Consider the following 10,493-nt stretch of genomic DNA (forward strand, 5'->3'; position numbering starts at 1 on the left):
CAGTTTATTGCGCAGCTGCGACTGTCTCAGTTAATAAATTCCTGACCACTGCAAGTAAAAACTGAAAACTTGCGTAAATTAAGCGGGAAATTTTTTTTTTACTTTCTAGCTCTTGCTAGGGAAAGTCGCACAATTTATAGGGTAGGCGCAATTGCGACAATTTTGCGCCAAAAATAGTCAGAAAAAAATGACTAAACCCCTTAGTAAATGCCCCTCATAGTCCTTATAGCTCTGATAGTAATAGGTGTGCTATGATCCGGCACATATACACATATACTATTTTTTCTATAACCTGTACTGTACACCTATACACATACTACATCGGAGTTATTACATTTGGATTTAGTTGTATTAGCTTATGATTTTACATGTTACTATAGTCCTTACATTTATTAACATAAACATACATCATATGCGTTTAATGTACATATTTGTTTTCATACTTATTATGCATCTACAACGGACTAGTACATGTTCATACACATATACCGTATATACTCGAGTATAAGCCGAGTTTTTCAGCACGATTTTTCGTGCTGAAAACACCCCCCTCGGCTTATACTCGAGTGAACTCTCCACCCGCAGTGGTCTTCAACCTGCGGACCTCCAGAGGTTTCAAAACTACAACTCCCAGCAAGCCCGGGCAGCCATCGGCTGTCCGGGCTTGCTGGGAGTTGTAGTTTTGAAACCTCCGGAGGTCCGCAGGTTGAAGACCACTGCGGCCTTCAACATTATCCAGCCCCCTCTCACCCCCCTTTAGTTCTGTAGAGTACTCACCTCCGCTCGGCGCTGGTCCGGTCCTGCAGGGCTGTCCGGAGAGGAGGTGGTCCGGTGGGATAGTGGTTCCGGGCTGCTATCTTCACCGGGGGGCCTCTTCTAAGCGCTTCGGGCCCGGCCTCAGAATAGTCACGTTGCCTTGACAACGACGCAGAGGTGCGTTCATTGCCAACGTACTTCTGCGTCATTGTCAAGGCAACGCCTCTATTCCGGGCCGGAAGCGCGGAGAAGAGGCGCCCCCGGTGAAGATAGCAGCCCGGAACCACTATCCCACCGGACCACCTCCTCTCCGGACAGCCCTGCAGGACCGGACCAGCGCCGAGCGGAGGTGAGTACTCAGAACTAAAGGGGGGTGAGAGGGGGCTGGATGATGTCGAAGGCCGCAGTGGTCTTCAACCTGCGGACCTCCGGAGGTTTCAAAACTACAACTCCCAGCAAGCCCGGACAGCCGATGGCTGCCCGGGCTTGCTGGGAGTTGTAGTTTTGAAACCTCTGGAGGCCTACAGGTTGAAGACCACTGAGGGCAAATGATGAGAAGAGGATGATGAAGGGGGGTGTGTAGGATGATGAAGGGGGGTGTGTGGGATGATGAAGGGGGGTGTGTGGGATGATTACAAGGGGATGATGAAGGGGGGGATGTGTGGGATGATGACAAGGGGATGATAAAGGGGGGATTTGTGGGATGATGACAAGGGGATGATGAAGGGGGGATGTGTGGGATGATGACAAGGGGATGATGAAGGGGGATGTGTGGGATGACGACAAGGGGATGATGATGAGGATGTTAATGACGGGTCTGGATGATGACGGGGGTCTGGATGATGACAGGGGGGATGATGTATTTCCCACCCTAGGCTTATACTCGAGTCAATAACTTTTCCTGGGATTTTGGGTTGAAATTAGGGGTCTCGGCTTATACTCGGGTCGGCTTATACTCGAGTATATACGGTATATCACCTTTAGTTCTACATACATGCGGTTTTGGACGTGTACTATTGCCAGTGTTATATATTTTTGTCCTCTGACATGTTAGATAATCTCTTTCCTACTGACTAGTACCATGAGGTATCCAACCATTACAATAGGGAAAAAGTGACACTAGTTCACATTTATGCGCTTTTTGATATACATGAGCTAAATGTCCTATACTCCCTCCCCCCCCCCCCCTCCCCTCTTTTTCTTTTTTTGACATGTCCGTACGATAGAATAAAAAATTCCACTTTCATCAGGGCCATAAAATTAATCTATCTATTTATATATATCGCAACAGAAGAATGCAGCAGCACACTGCCAGCACAAGGATATAGGTGCAACATGAATATGCAGTTAAAACATGGAGAGCTATACAGCTATGGTGTAATAGATGCAAATGTGAAACTATGAAATAGTGAGGCACTTAGCTCGCAAATTTGTCTCCGCCGGCGGTCAAATAGCTTGGACCGTCCCACCGCGATAAGGTAGCCTCCTTGGGACGGACCCTACACTGTGAATATGCCTCTGTGTGAACAGTTCAGTAAGCATGGCAGGGTCTAGAACATCCAAGACACCTTATATACACACCTGATAGAGGTGGGTGGGGTGCAAGGCCAACATGGAGGTAGCCACTCCCCCGTATGTGCAATACAGACAAAGAATAAGTCAGCCAGCACTTTAGTTGATATCAAACTATTATATGGACCTGGCCTACAGGTGCACGCTACTAGGCTAGATATACAGCAACAGAAGAATGCAGCAGCACACTGCCAGCTCTCCATGTTTTAACTGCATATTCATGTTGCACCTATATACTTGTGCTGGCAGTGTGCTGCTGCATTCTTCTGTTGCTGTATATCTAGCCTAGTAGCGTGCACCTGTAGGCCAGGTCCATATAATAGTTTGATATCAACTAAAGTGCTGGCTGACTTATTCTTTGTCTGTGTTTATATATATCTATATATATATATATATATATATATATATATATATATATATATATACATATATGTTGCCCTAATATCTATTACTGCAGAGCAAGATTATATTTCAGAATCTGGGATTTTTTACTTTGCTACATGTGATCCATGCCGTAGTTTACATTACACTACTATACCCTTGTATTATTCATTCCACGCATGCATATCTGAACATCCATTTACCTTTTTGTACTAACACCTCCAGACCATGTTTTCTGGCTTTGTTAACGAATGAAGCATGGTCCATGTACGTCATTCCTGTTCCGGAATTCATCGCCTCTTGTTTCCGTTGGGCTCATTTGGGAGCCGGACTATATAAGGGGCACATGCCCGCAATCCTTTGTGCCACGACTAAGAGCCAGTGTCGGCTCAAAACGCGTCGGTCATCTTGTTCTACCATTTTGTTCACTATGGATATCCCTTGCTTTTAACATGCTGAAATAAATGTGAAGTTTTAAACTACTCAATTTCCTTATCTTGGAGCAGCTGGAGGCCCCTGCACTTCTACCTTCTTGTCAAGTTGATTTCCGGGATCCGGCCTGCTGTTTGCCTGCCCTGCTCTCCAAACCTATTCGGAGCTCCAGTCGTCTGCTTCTCCATAGTGGTGAGCTGAACAAAGCCCTTCTTTTTTCTTGTTGTTATAATAATTTTGTCAGTCTGTCACCTAAGTTTATACTGATAGACTGACAAAACCCCCATCATTACCACTACAGACCATATAATAGATTACATACAGTTATATATGGTGACTGACAACAACCCCCATCATTTCCACTACAGACCATAGAAGTGATTACATACATTTATATCAAAACAGGTGAAGAAAACAAGTAAGATCGGCACTGCTCAGTCTGTGAAGTATGTATGGGACTCTAGTGGATTAAGGGATAGCTTGGTGAGCTGCTTCCGTGAAACCTTAGTGGTGCTCTGAGTTGACGTTAAGCAATGGTCATATAGCAATGAAAAAAGAAAAGAAGTCGGCGACTCACCGGAGCTGGTTTTCAGGCAATTTCTTCTTTATTAGTACTCACATACATGGGGAGAGAAAAGACGTACAGGGGGTGCAGCTGTCTGGCAACAGGACCGTTTCACATGCTTAACATGCTTCATCTGGCCAGACGAAGCATGTTAAGCATGTGAAACGGTCCCGTTGCCAGACAGCTGCACCCCCTGTACGTCTTTTCTCTCCCCATGTATGTGAGTACTAATAAAGAAGAAATTGCCTGAAAACCAGCTCCGGTGAGTCGCCGACTTCTTTTCTTTTTTCATTGCTATATGACCATACATTTATATCAGATGACATATTCTCTGATCGGAGTCGTTCACTTTCTTTTTTCTTTTCCAGCTCAGACCGCCATGATGATTTCTTCTGGCTATGACTCATCTCTGGAGAACATGGCCGGAAAAAACATTTTAGGCTCTGCACTTTTTCAAGAACTATAATGCCCTAAACTGTAATAATACCCCCCTTAGTACTAGGAAAGCCCCTCTCATTGCATAGTTAGGTCGCTCCAGTAAGTAGACAGGTCCCTTCAGGTAGTTTCCCCCATCACATAGGTGCCCCTAGTAGGTAGGGAGAGAGTATACCGCAGATTCCCCCTTAGTAGGAATCAGATTTCCCCATAGTAGGTGACAGTTTCCCCATAGTAGGCAGAAGAACTTTCCCCCATAGTAGGCAGAGGTCCCCCATAATAGGCAGCAGCAGTTCCCCAGAGTAGGCAGAGATCCCCCATAGTAGGCAATAGTTTCCCACATAGAGGCGGCAGTCCCCCCATAGTAGCAGCAGTTCCCTCAATAGTAGCAGGAGTTCCCCATAGCATGCAGCAGCAGTTTCCCCAATAGTAGGCAGCAGCAGAGTTTCCCCCACAGTAGGCAGCAGCAGAGTTTCCCCCACAGTAGGCAGCAGCAGAGTTTCCCCCACAGTAGGCAGCAGCAGAGTTTCCCCCACAGTAGGCAGCAGCAGAGTTTCCCCCACAGTAGGCAGCAGCAGAGTTTCCCCCATAGTAGGCAGCAGCAGAGTTCCCCCCATAGATAGTCGGGAGCAGCAGAGTTTTCCCCATAGGAGGAAGCAGTCCCCCCCCCCACACACACACACACACACATACACAGTAGGCAGCAGTAGGGTCCCCCATAGTAGGCAGCGGCAGAGTTTCCCCATAGCATGCAGCAGCAGAGTTTCCCCCATAGTAGACAGCAGCAGAGTTTCCCCCTATAGTAGGCAGCAGTAGCGTTTCCCCCACAGCAGGCAGTAGCAGAGTTTCCCCCATAGATAGTAGGCAGCAGCAGAGTATTCTCCATAGGAGGAAGCAGTCCCCCCCCCCCCCCCCCCACCACAGTAGGCAGAAGCAGGGTCCCCCATAGTAGACAGCAGCACCCAAACTGATCCCTCAACCCCCACCCCTTTCCGGCATACTTACCTTCTGCTGATTTTCTTCACGGTCGGCTCCTGCAGCTGTTGTCTTCGGTCCTCTTCCACTGTTGGCTTCTGTGGCTCAGCGCTGCTTCTTCTTCTGTTCTTTCCTCTTCTTCTGCGCTCCAGCGTCTGATGATGTCACTCGTGCGCCAGAGCACTGAGGATGGGTCCAGCCTCTTGCGTCTGCTGGCAAAATGAAGCCACGGGCACAAGAGTGATTGACAGGGTGAGGAGCAAATGGTTCTTCATCCTGTCAAACTTCCCACCGAGCTCCACATTTAACTTAAGATGCCTCATAAGAGGCATTTACAGTTAAATGTGGGACATGTGGGGGCCGTTATGGGACGGTGGGACATCACCCCAAAAGCGGGAATTTCCCGCCGGATCGGGGACAGTTGGTAGGTATGCAGATACGTATCCCCTATCCTGTGTATAGGGGATAAGTTGTTAAGTATGGAAGTTTCCCTTTAAGTAATTAGAACTGAGCTCTCTAACAAGATATCTCATGTATTGTACGATACCTTACAGTAGCATACAATGCATAGGTTAAAGGAAACCTGTCCCATTGAAAGTGGGTTCCAATCAACTTTCAAAATTCAAGTTTACCTGCATTATTCTGCGCTCAATATCCCATAATAAGAATGTGAAAAACATAATTTTTTGAAATTTTGGCAAATGTATTAAAAGTAAAAAACTTATATTTTGCATTGACATAAATATTCAGATCCTTTACTCAGTATTTACTAGAAGAACCTTTGGCAGCGATTACAGTACCGGTCTTCTTTGTGATGATGGAGCCAGGTGAAGGTATGTACACCTGGATTTGGGGATTTTCTGCCATTCTTCTCTGCAGATTCTCTCAAGCCCTGTCATGATGGATGGGGACCTTTGGTGGAAGCCATTTTCAGGTCTCCCCAGGGATGTTCGATTGGGTTGACGTCAGGGTTCAGGCTGGGCCACTCAAGTACATTCACAGAGTTGTCCCTAAGCCACTCCTGTGTTGTCTTGGCTGTGTGCTTAAATTTATCATCTTGGAAGGTGAACCATCAACCCTTTCTAAATTCCAGAGCACTCTGGATCAGGTTTTCTTGAAGAATATCTTTGCACTTTTCCATTCAGCTATATCTCAACCCTGGTCAGTATTTATGTCTCTGACACACAAAAAAAAACACCGTCTTTAGGGATGGGATTGGGCAGGCTTTAGGGATGGTATTGGGCAGGTGATGAGCAGTGTCTGGATTCCACCAGACATAACGCTTAGAATTGAGACCAGAAGATTCCATTTCAATCAGAAAATCTTGTGTATCACAGTCCTTTTTGTGCTTGTTTGCTGACCTTCATTAGGCGTTTGTGATGTCCCAGTACAGGTACACGTTCCTGCACTACCTGTAGGCCCTGTCAGGTTGAGTCCCTCAGTGACCTGGGGTGTGCCCCTCATGATATCACACCACGTCCCCTCAACGCAGTCCCATAGACTTGCATTGAGGGGGGCATGGTGTGACATCACGAGGGGCGTGGCCATGACATCTCGACCCCGCACCCAGCGTTCGGAACCAAATGTTCCTGATGCTGCAGCAGTGGAGTAACCCTTTAAGTTATCCACTTAGAATTTAAATTGCAGGGATGCCAAGGTATCTGCAGAGACATCACTTTTTTCTAGTCAAAGAATAAAATGTTATTATGTCTCTCTGTCAGGTAATTCTGAAAATGTGTGGCTTTCACCTTTGAATTTTTCACGCTCTGGATACACAAAATGTGAACATGCCCAAAAAGCGAAATAGAGGGCCACACCCACCAATTGACCCTTTTTTCTATAGCGTGTTTGACCGCATGGATCATGTGAGGTTTCCAACAGCAACAGTAATTTATAGAACAATGTTCCTAAACATTGGCGTGGAAGATCGTGCCTTGGTGTTCAAACTGGGTTTTCAGGTTTTCCTAGAGTGCGCTAATCTGCTTTATTATGGTCTTTATTAAGATGTTTTACCAGCTCCAAGGATTAAGCTGTGTTTAGGACTCACATTACTCTGCTGAACATCTCTTGCTTTGTGTGTATTATGTGTGAACCTTTTTTTTATTATTTTATCCCTTTACAAAGAACTAGTGAAACTGCTGTTCGGCACAAGTCCATATAAAAGGTATTTGAGGGCTCAAAGGACAATAAGGACAATAAATGGAAAACGATCAGCTGACCCGCGACATCAGACACCAACTCCGCCGAGTGCTAGATCAGTGAGATGTGGTCCACACTGATTAATCACAAATTCCATCTGAGCCTAAGCCCAGATGGGACTAATTCCCAATACTCGGGATTCCCCCTAATTATAAAATGTAACTTTTATTTCAAAATTCTTAAAATACTTATTAGGTGAACACATATACAAATATAATATTAAAATTACATGGGGGAACTAGACTCTGAGTGGTATTAATATGTCCCCACTTTTTGATGAGGAATCATTGTTATTGCTTGTTATTTTCTTTCTTTATTTGTGCAGTACTGCCACTTTATTCTGCCTGCTCCTAAGCATATAAACAGTAATGACTCCCTAAGTTAGTCTGTCCCCATGCGATTAAAATATCACTGGTGTACCCTCCCGACGTTTCGTTGGATAAACCAACTTTGTCAAGGGTCGGGGTAACACTGGCGTGACGGAGCCTGTCTGGACCTTATATGTCCTCCGTTTGTAGGCGTCTTTGAATTTCCACCAATCGCTATTTGATCTTGTTATGTGTGTCATTTCCACTAATAGTGCTGGCTGTGCCCATTGGTTCCAGGCATTTCCTTGGAACCGTCAGTCAGCATACGTACTGACGCGTCACCTTAGCATGCACTGCGCCTACAAACGGAGGACATATAAGGTCCAGACAGGCTCCGTCACGCCAGTGTTACCCCGACCTTGTTTGACTTCATATCCCATCCCCATATATTGTTGTCATATCCCAACCCCATATCCCGTCCTCATACCCCGACCTCCTATCCCGTCCTCTTATCCCCTCCTCCTATCCTGTCCTCCTATCCTGTCCTCCTGTCCCGTCCTCCTATCCCGACCTCCTATCCCGACCTCCTATCCCAACCACCTATCCCGACCACCTATCAAGTCCTCCTATCCCGACCTCCTATCCCGTCCTTCTATCCCAACCTCCTATCTTGACCTCCTATCCCGACCTCCTATCCCAACCTCATATCCCGACCCGTAATATGTGTACCAGGTATTGAAATATCTCCAGCCGTACGGAAGTTATGTGAGAACATACATTTCCCATTGATTTGCATGGGACTTTAAACAAAAACCCCGACCCTCACAAATGGGGGTAGTTAAGGGTTAAATTAACTATCCTATATTTTAAGTGGACATATAAGTAACATGTGACCAAGTATTATCGAAATATCTCCAGCCGTTTGGAAGTTATGCAGTAACATATATTTCCCATAGACTTGTATGGGACTTTAAACAAAAACCCCGACCCTGGCAAATAAGGGTGAGTAAGGGTTAAATTAACTATCCTATGTTTGTTGTTGACATATAAGTAACATGTGGCCAAGTTTCATGTTGATATCTTTAGCCGTTTGGATGTCTTTGTGGAACATACACACATACACGCACATTGAGTTTTATATATATAGATAGACTAGCTGAATACCCGGCGTTGCCCATTTTTTCCTTCATAATCCTTGTTGGGAAGGAAAATAAACAAAGGAGGAAGCTTTTGACTTCATTTCCCGTCCTCATTTATTGTTGTCATATCCCAACCCCATATCCCGACCTCCTATCCCGTCATCATATCTCAACCTCCTATCCCGTCCTCACATCCCGTCCTCACATCCCGTCCTCCTATCCCGACCTCCTATCCCGACCTCCTATCCCGTCCTTATATCCAGTCCTTATATCCCGTCCTCCTATCCTGTCCTCCTATCCCGACCTCCTATCCCGTCCTCCTATCTCGACCTCCTATCCTGACTTCCTATCCCGTCCTCCTATCGCGTCCTCCTATCGCGTCCATCTATCGTGTCCATCTATCGCATCCTCCTATCCCAACCTCCTATCCTGTCCTCCTATCCTGTCCTCCTATCCCGTCCTCCTATCCCGACCTCCTATCCCGACCCATAATATGTGTACCAGGTATTGAAATATCTCCAGCCGTACGGAAGTTATGTGGGAACATACATTTCCCATTGATTTGCATGGGACTTTAAACAAAAACCCCGCAGCTCACAAATGGGGGTAGTTAAGGGTTAAATTAACTATCCTATATTTTAAGTGGACATATAAGTAACATGTGACCAAGTATTATCGAAATATCTCAAGCCGTTTGGAAGTTATGCAGTAACATATATTTCCCATTGACTTGTATGGGACTTTAAACATAAACCCCGCCCCTGGCAAATGGGGGTGAGTAAGGGTTAAATCACCTACCCTATGTTTGTTGTTGACATATAAGTAACATGTGAGCCAAGTTTCATGTTAATATCTTTAGCCGTTTGGACGTGATGATGGAACATACATACACACATACATACATACATACACACACGTTGAGTTTTATATATATAGATAACCACAGATTCAATGTATGACCACAGATTCAGTAAAACATAGTGGTGGTAGAATCGTGCTGTGTAAATGATTCTCTTTAGCAGGTACAAGGGAAACTGGTCAGAATGAAGGGAAAGATAAATGGCACTGAAGATGAATGGTGGTTCTACCAAGTATTTACTTGGGGAAGGGGGGAATCCTTGTGCCTCTTAGGCCACGTTCAGACAGCAGAATTTCTGCACTGAATTCTGCATGAAAATTTTGCATGAATTTATAGCCAATACACTTCAATGGGATTCCGCTGTCCCATTCACAAAGCAGAATTTCTGCAGCAGGAATTCCATTGAAGTGAACTGGCTATAAATTCATGCAGAATTCAGTGAGAAATGATGCCATGTGAACCCGGCCTTAGCATACTCTGGAATCTAGCTTACACATCCCATCTTTTCTTCATTGAGGTGGTGATGCCTCCTATGTCATCCACAGGCCTCTCTAAATCTGAAAAAAATTTAGAGACTTCATAATTCTAAAGCCATTCCCACCCTATGAAGTATAGTTACGTTAGGGGTGTTGTCTACTTAAAGGGGTTGTCCGTTGCTCTGTCTTTCGGAGCTCCGCTCGCAGCGTCCGGAAGTTCATTACTCCAAACGCTGTGTGCGGGCTTCCGTGTTCGAGCCTGCCCCCTCGTGACGTCAGGCCCGCCCCCTCGTGACGTCACGCCTGCCCCCTCCACGAAAGTCTATGGTAAGGGGGCACGTGTGGAGTCAGGGTGCAATGCAAGGTAGATGCAGGGCAGATGTTATGGCCCAAGGA

Source organism: Hyla sarda, chromosome 1 (assembly GCF_029499605.1).
Source record: "Hyla sarda isolate aHylSar1 chromosome 1, aHylSar1.hap1, whole genome shotgun sequence".
NCBI classification, from domain to species: Eukaryota; Metazoa; Chordata; class Amphibia; order Anura; family Hylidae; genus Hyla; species Hyla sarda.